The sequence below is a fragment of the Aptenodytes forsteri genome, unplaced genomic scaffold, assembly GCF_000699145.1.
Source record: "Aptenodytes forsteri isolate BGI_AS27 unplaced genomic scaffold, ASM69914v1 Scaffold187, whole genome shotgun sequence".
NCBI classification, from domain to species: Eukaryota; Metazoa; Chordata; class Aves; order Sphenisciformes; family Spheniscidae; genus Aptenodytes; species Aptenodytes forsteri.
Genome location: NW_008794084.1, coordinates 635,362 through 644,002, shown reverse-complemented (window position 1 = coordinate 644,002; position 8,641 = coordinate 635,362).

The following is an 8,641-nucleotide window of genomic DNA, read 5'->3' as shown; positions in this document are numbered from 1 at the left end:
ATGGTTTTTGCTCCCCAACCCCGCCTGCCTCGCGCCATTTTCGGTGCGTTAGGCAAAGCTCGTTTTCGGCTTCTCGACGGGTTTGCGTGCTGTGCCGAGGAGGATGCTGGGGGGTGCGGAGGGGCTGCCTGGTGCCGGGGGGCAGCTCTGCCAGGCGGGCTCACTGGCCGGCCGCAACGCTTCCAACGCAGCAGCGAGCTCTGCTACACGTTGTGGGTCTTCTCTTAGAGCAGCGAAATGCCGGCACCGCTTCCCGTTCCCCCGCGTTCCCAGCGCCGTAGCCTTAAATCTCCCGTAAGGGATACCGCCTCAGGTTGATTACTCTGCAGGCTTAACCCTGCTGTGATGAGCAGCTGGAAGTCCGGCCTGAAGTCGGCGATGCTCCGATTGCATCTTCTAATGCCGTTTATCCTGCATCGGTGTTTATTTAAGGAGAAAATTGATCTGTAACTGATATTTCAGTCTTCCCAGGCCGCTGTGGGGGCAGCCCGGTACACAAGCTTTTCACAGCCGGCAAATATTTAAAGCCTGTAACGGTAGGTGAGTGTTGAAATACGTGACCTCCTTCACCCCATTCCTACCTCCAGTTCGGTTCTGCTTGTTGCCAGATTTTCTCGCGTCTCCCTTTAAAAGGCTCAGGGTTTCGGAATCGCAACGTGTGATGTCTGTTCACCTCGAAACACCAAAGCCCAGTGAGAAGTGCTGCCACGAAGAATCCGTTTCGCCGCTGCTCAGCGTAGCCGTTGACGAAGCCAGCGTTCCTTCCTCCTCCAACGTTTCCCTTAGCTGCATCTCCTGAAACCAGGCTATGAGGCAGCTGCAGCGCTGAAATTAGAAGCATCAATCTTCTGTGTTTTGGACAAGGGAGGAGGAGAAAAACCATTGCTTTCTGCCGAGGAGATGCTACCGAGAGATACGCTGCCGTAACGACCGTGCGTAAATGAACTGTGCCGTACTGCGAGGAGATGCACGTGTCCGGGCTCGCGTGCCGAAGGCGGCGGCGGCTGCTGCTGCCGCTGCTCGAAGGCCGGCGTTCATCTCTCTCGAGCGCTTGGTGCGTTTGAATACAGTCATCTGAGAAACACCGTTTTTCTTAGAGAAATCGTGACACTGAGGAAAAAACCCGGCAAACCAGAAAAAGCAGCTATTCTTTTTCTTAGACGAAATGGGTACGAGCACATGTTCTCTCATAGTTAAGATGGCTATTTCTTCATTATTTCAGTGCAGAAGCGACTTTAAAACCACAGGTCCCCGCTGCCGGCTCGTGAGGCTGTTTTCCTCTTCGAGCCAGAGCTAATTGCGTCACACGCTCGTGGTGTCAACAGCAAGGTTACGGCCTTAGATAGGCAGTTGAATTTCTGTCCCACCCGGTCCTCGTTCCCCTTTCCCTGAACCCTTTATGGGTATGGTAATTCAGGTAGCGGCACATCCACGTGGCACAGCTCGGATAGAATGATGTTGAGATTCTTCTTCAGATTATTGTTTAGCCGCGTTCGACAGTGGCGTCTGACGTATTTTGCCTGGGAACAGGGGTGGCATCGTGCCCCACACGCGGTCCCTCGTGGGTGGCAGACGTGCAGGTCCCGGGCTGGGGCTGCCAGGACGTTCTCGCTCGGCGGAGAGGTGAAGCGGCTGAGGTGTTAACGTCGCGTCCTCACATCTGCCCGGGACCTCACGGATTCGGAGCCGCGTTGTGGGAAAAGGCTGGTCCCCACCGCTTGTCACCGCAGAGCGTGCGGAGCGTCTCCAGGCTGTGGTAGGTACAGCCGGCCCGCGGCTCTTAAACTTGGCGACGCCCATCCAGCTAACACAGCGGGTGAGTACTCCGTGAATACCGCAACCTGATTTATTCTGCACTTGTTTTGCCATGAGATGCCTTGAGTATCCTCTCTACGTGTTGCAATGGGGCGAGGTTCTTCGTAATTCCTAATGTGACGGGTCGGTTGCTCCGGTCGGCACTCCTCCCCGAGGGCTTTGAGCCGGGATTAATGCTTGTGGTCTTTCCTTAAACACAATCCTGCTGCTGCTCGGTTGCAGTAATTTTCAATAATTTAGTATGCTCAGAGGCGATCTGCCGAGCGCTGTGGCAAAGCCAAGCCTGCGAGAGCAGAGCGCGGCTGCGGCAGGAGCTGGGGGGAGGACAGAGAGCCTTTGGTTATGGCCGCTTCTCGGTTTCCAGAGTAAAACCGGTAAAAGTGCGATTGAGCATTAATAGCCCATTAAGAATCCAGTTGTGAACGTGGCTCGGTGAAACTGCTGCCAGCCGCGGCTTTCGTGAGAACAAATCAGCCGCGCGTCGGAGGGCTCATGATTTCTTTATGGCCGTGTGGGGCTCGCCCCTCCCAGCCCCGAATCGGGCCGTTCCCCGTTATCTGTGGGTTTGCCAGCGCCCCTGTGCTGCGAAGGCAGCGCGGTTGCTTTGCTCTCGGGCTGTTTGCCTTCTGTGAGTGCCGAGCGGGGCCTTTGCCAAGGCTTTGGATCCCCGTCCTCGAACGGCCCAGCCGTTTCCCCAGTGGTCTGTATTAAACCGCTGATGCCTTTAATCTTGGCGATTTCATGCCGCAGTATCCATCTGTTTGGGAAAGAAGCCCAAAGAGGGAGTGCTGCTTGCAAAGATCACAGATGTACTTAGCTGCAGCTTCAAAAGGCCCTTATTTCTACGTCGTCACGTCCCCGGGAAGGAGGAGGTCTGCGCGGACAACCGGAGCTTAACCCTTCCTCTCGGGCGACTCAGGCAGACTTCTGCCAGCATCCCGCATCTGACCCTACAGTTACACGGCAAGCGATTGCATTAGCTGTTCGTCCGGCCGTTTGGGGCCATGCAGAGACCTAAATCTGCTCGGAAACCTCCTTCAGTTCATTTGCTAGGGCTTCAGAAGTTGCAGCGATTCCCCTCGTGTCCCGGATCGTGCACCCGGTATCTTCCATCCTCTGCCACGTAGAGCTTGCCAGCCGAACAGGCTTTGCCGTCGCGCATCTGAGCAGGTCTCGGCTTCTAACGAGCTTCCTATGGCCTCGGTGGTTCTCAGAAATTAAAGAACCAAAGTCTGTAATTTATCCTATCAGCAGTCCCAATCTTTCAGGATTACTTCCCAAAACCCCCCAGGGCTGCCAGGCAGTAAGCGGCAGCTGAACACGAGCGTCCGAGCCCCAAATCCAGCCTTTGGCTATGCGGAGAGTCCAGCTGTTGAGCCTTTTCCATTAAAAGGACCTGAGGGCGTTTCTCGATTTTATGGAATTGAACAAAATGATCATTGCCTAAAATAAGAACGTAGCGTTCGCCCTGAACTTCACATTTTCACGAGTCGCATAAGTCATTTGGTCCTGATTGCACAATTATTTTGTTAGGTAAGTAATACAGTTCGTTTGGTTTTTTATTAACCAAATACAGGGAGGAATTATTTTAACTTAGTAAACGATTCTGACTTGCGTTATTACCGCCTTTTCTGCCAGGCTGACGTTGCTAAAAGTCAAGGCTCTGAACGCTTACGCCACGGAAAGTAATTAGTGATGGATGACGCTTTAACTTCCACCAGGTAAAATGTACCCGAGTTCTGAGCTCAGTGCTGGAAATACACGTGCTGTGGAAAAAAGCAGCGGGGAGCTGGGGCGAGGCGCGACCGTGTGACTGGCAGCATCGATCCGCGCCGGCCAGTCAGTTCTCATCAGAGGGTCCTGACAACGGGCTAATAGCTTTTTCTGAAGATCCAATCCCATTTTCTAGGCAGCGGCTGGTGGCGTGCCGCCTGGGATAATATCTGCTCCACGCGGCATCGATCGGGCGGGGAGGACGCGCTCCCCCTCCCCGTCCTCCCCCTCCCCGGCTCGGAGGGAAGCGGCGATGGGAGGCGATGCCGGCAGCCTGTCCCCGCGCAGCAGCAGCCCCGCTCCGCAAGGCCCAGAGCTGCTGTTCCTTTACGCCTCCGGGCCGCGTGTTGGCTCTCGCAAGCGAGTGCCAAATAACTTCATGGTGAGCAGCGTGCTGCGAATACGGCGCGTACGCGATATTTACGGCACGCGAGTTGGAATGAGCTTTGCTCGAGTCCTGCGAGCCTGGGCAGGGCGACTCAGCCCTCTGCACTGAGCAAGGCCATATAACTCCGGTGGTTCCAGTTTGCCGACCGTTTGCAGCAGATTACCTCCCTCGCAGGCGTTACCCTCTTCCGAGTTTAAATGAACGCTGCTTTATCTGGATGTACAATTTCAGTGAAGCGAAAAAACAAATTCCATCTAAAAAGCAACACTCGGGCTAACGTTTCAACATCTGAATTAGTACAACCGAGAAAATAATTTCGGTCTAACGGCCAATAAAAGTTTAAACCAGCCTCGTCCTGTTTCAAAAGGCAGCCGTGGAGACGTTCCCCGCTGCACGTCGGAGGTCCTTCCTGCAAAATGTGAACATAGAGTCAGCAGGGAGGTAGGCTTTTAACTGATGCTTGTAGGGGAAAGTACAGGGAAGGTGATTCCGCAGGCGGGCAAAGCTCTGCGTGCCGTGCCGCTGTCTTGCAAACTGCAGAAGCTCCTTGGCAAACTTTAGTGAAATATGCAAACTTCAGTTAACTATATAAGCTTTAGTGAAATAAACAAACTGTAGTTAAGTAACTAAATGAAGGCAGGGAAGGCGAGCTCTGCTGCCAGCAGACAGCAGCCCCAGCCTCCCCCCGAGCCCTCCCCTGCTACGGCGAGCCGCTGCGGAGGCAGGAGGCAGGGCTGGCATCGATCGGCTGTCTCTGTGTTGGCGCGGCAGGGGTAAGCATGGCTGGTGCTTAATCGATTACGGCAGTGGCCCCTCTAAGCAGTAATACAGCCCCCCCAGCCTCTGGAGAAATCCCAGCCGGTTTTCGGCTGCTGCACAGCCTACGGAGGAGGCGCGGGGGGCTGCCCCGCTGCCCGGAGAGCCGTGCCGTCGGTGCCCGGCTCTCCAGCAAAGCCTTCCGAGTGCCCGCGACGTGGGAAGCAGGGGAGGCCAGGAACAGCTCAGCCGGGGAGGGCTGCAAGCAGAGGGGGGCGATTGCTTCAAGTTTGGACAGCCCGATGCTTGGCTGGTATAAAGTCAGCACAGCTGCCCCGGCAGACAGGCAGGTGGAACTACTTATACCCGGGGTGGGGGCCAGCTTCACTGCTAGAACTTGCAGAAACCACAAGAAGCAAGATGAGAGCGCAGCAATCCCTCTCCTAGAGAGAAACCTCTCGGGGAGGCTGAGATGGGGACCATCGCCAGCCCTGCTCCTACAGCACCTCTGCTGCCAGTGGGGTGCTGAGCAGACGGACCCCGTGCTCAGTCCAGTTAGGATGTCTCCCCGTCCCGTGCAAGGTCTGCTCCTTCCTCGCCCCTCCTGCCTTGTCCTCTCCCCTCCTTTGGGCCACTTTGCTCTCGCCTAATTGCCTGGACGCGGCCAGACCGACGGCCTCCCTCGCTCTGCTCTGAAGAACTTGTCAGCGCCTTGTACAGATGTGCAGGTGCTGACTGCAGAGCTCTTCAAGGCCTAGCTAAACTAATACCGGTTTTAACCCGCATGTCTCTGCCTATCTACCCCGCAGCCTGTGTTCTCCCACTCCAGCTGCTTATCCTGTTCGGCAGGAGAGCAGCAGTACTGTAAGTAATAGGCCTAGAGTAATGTCGGTAGAATGGGAATAAAGAATATAGATAGAATAGGGATGCAGAACACGGATGCGGATAGATGCAATTCAGCGGTTCCTCGGCCAGCGGTGGAGGAAAATCAAAGGCAGGCAGGATCTGCGGGCGCTTGGCAGCCTGAGCGTAGTCTGGGGGAAACGCTGACCTCCGGATGAAAAGGGAACTGAGCCCCTTCAGACGAGCGAGGCTGTTGGGCAGCCCCACGAGGTTCCGTTCCTGTCCTAGGGCCGCGCTGCAAGCCAGACCCACTTCTGCCTTCCCCCCTTTCACTCCCAGCTAATGCCTTTGCAGAGCTGCTTGAGGCCGTCCCGTGCCCTGGCCCCGGAGAGGAGGCGAGCCCCCGCTCCCGCTGAAATAGCTCCGCAGTCGCAGAGACTCTCCGTGCCCTTCAGCACTTTGCTGGGCTGGAGTCTTTCTTTTCTGCTTCCGTTCCGCTCCCTGCGAGGTACGGAACGTTTTCTCCACCTCGGAGTACAAAGGGGGAAGGAGTCCCCGGTGTTTAAAAAGATCCTCAGGCGCAAAGTGCTGGGGAAGAGCAGGGACTGTTTTAAAGACCTGCCGGCGGTTTCCAATGCTCCGTTTGACCTCGACTGCTGTCTGGAAATCCTGTTTCCCTCCGAGTGGCTTAAACAGAGATGTGCTTCGTGTCCCGACAGTAACGCTCTCCTTCGCATCTCCCCCACGTCCCCACATGCTTGCTCTCAGCATCCTTTGGGGTGAGTGGGATTCCTTCCCCTTTCCCAACAGACCACGCAAAAGTGGGATTCCCTCGCTGCCTTTGGTTCTCAGTAATGCCACCTGTGCAGCCTTGGACGTTGACGCCCGGTCATTGACAGTTTGTATGCGGGGTAGAGAGCCTTCCGCTTGGACGCCCTGGGTTCAGCACCCATCAGCCGAGCCCCCTGTGTCTGGTCTCCCCTCTCCCTCCCCCGGGAGCCCTTGCCTCTGCCTCCTTGCTGCGACAAGCAGGGCGAGCAGCGCCGGCGTCACCTCGCCCACCGGAGCAGGCATGAAACGAGCCAGCGGGAGATATGAAGGCTGCTAGGAGTAAAGGGAATATTTGATCACATGCCCTTCTCTCTCCTCTGTACTCCACTCTCCAGCCTCCCTTGGGGCTGGCACCTCGCTGCTTCTGAGCGCTGCTCCCGTCTGCGCGTCAAAATGGCAGCTGCACAGGAATTTCAATAAGAGGGAGAAGGTAATCTCCAGCCTGTGACTCTCCGCGTCCTTTCCTTCCTCTGCTCCTTTGCACCCCCTCTCTGTTCCCCTCTCCTCTCCGCTGGATTTCTATGCCCATGGTCAGCTTTCCTGTTTCTCTTCCCAGGCAAGTGCCTGGTCCCTTTGCCTCTCGCCAGGACGGGAGGTGCTGCCCAGTGCCCCCCTCGCTGGGGCAAAGCCTGCCTCCGACGTCGTCCTGCTTCTGCAGATGTGCCCCTTATGCATGCCGTGCCCCGGGTGTTCACGTTTTGCAGGCTCTTCCACGCTTCCCGCACCGGACCCTGGCGTCAACACCTCTTTCTAGAGTCCTTTCAGCGAGTCCGGCGGAGCCACGAGTCAAGTGTGAGACTTCACACAATCGGGGATGAATTTTTTTTTTCCCCCCAGCATTGGAAAACAGCCTTTTAAAGCAGGAGCGAGCTCCAGCCCGGGCACAGCATCCCAGGGACCTCATCCATCCCCATGCTCCAGCCCAACGCCCAGGGGCAGGGCGTGAAGCTGGTGGTGGTCCCGAAACAGCTCCTGTGTGACCCACCACAGGTTACTTGCTCCCAGCCGGGGCGGGGGGGGACGACACGGTGCCCGGAGCGTCGCTCTGATGGTGACCTGGACCTGCCGAGGAGCCAGGCTCCTGCCTGCACCCGCCGGTCAGGCAGCCCTTGCCTGCAGCCCCAGGAGCTTTCCTTCCCCGGCCGCTCCCTGTCTGTAATCAGCCTGATTACGTCTGGATAATTTTCCCTTCTCCGGGTAATGCTGCTGTTGAGCAGGAACAAGGAGAATGGCAGTGTTTTTCTGTGACTAAGAAAAGGTGTACGTGGCCTTGATTGCAAATGAAAAATTAAGGCCCCGTGTCTTGCATTCATTCCTACTTGATTACACACCGGTACGTAAACAAATCTTCACCCTGTTGCCTGAGGGGTGTCAATGATCTACCTTTTCCTTCGCTCGCCTCTCCTCCAGCAAATCTATAATGCATTTAATCTTCACCAGTCACTCTCCTCAGTTTTTTAAATGTCTAATTTGCTGCCGAGCACAGCTCCAATTCTCTCTGTGCCGCCGCTTTTAACTTTCTGGCTCGTGTTTGCCCGATTGCTTGTCTGCTCGGATGGAGAGTCCGGAGCGCATCTGATGCTTTGGGGAGAGGGACCAGCTGAGGGGCAGGGGCTTGCCAGCATCGCTGTCCCAGTAAGCACCTCTGTGCCCCGGGAGCCGACCTGTTTGGCTCACGCCACGAGCAGGCCGCTTTCGAGCAAGGCTTGACAAAACTTCAGGGGTTTGTCTGCGAGTGCTCAGTCTCACGCTGACCCTTCCAGGGCTACGGGCTCCTTGGGCTTGCCCTGTGAGCGTTAAAAATCGGGGTACTTAGAACTCAACAGAGATGGAGCTGGTGCTCTTCCGTCGACGGTGTGAGCTGTGCAGCGATTAGAAATGGGGATCGTGGAGAGGTGTAGTCCCACCGCAGGAACGCAGCTTTTAATGCCACTGCTGCTGCTGCGATGGCACTGTAAGGCTGGGCCCGCCAGCCTGCAAAGCCCGGGTCAGGGCCATCAGCGACGTGCCTTGCTGCTTTGCAGGCGGGCAGCGCTGGGTCTGCAGTGGTTAGCGGGGCAGGCAGGTGGTTTTCTGCACAGCGCGGGCGAACGGGCTGCTTCTCTCCCAGCCCCAGTGCCCGTAGCTCTCCTTCCCGCCCGGGAAACCGTGCACGCTTAAGGCAAACCGGCAGGATTGGTGCCAGGGGAGGAAAACGGGCTTTCACACGGGATGCACGGCAGTTCCGGGGGGCAG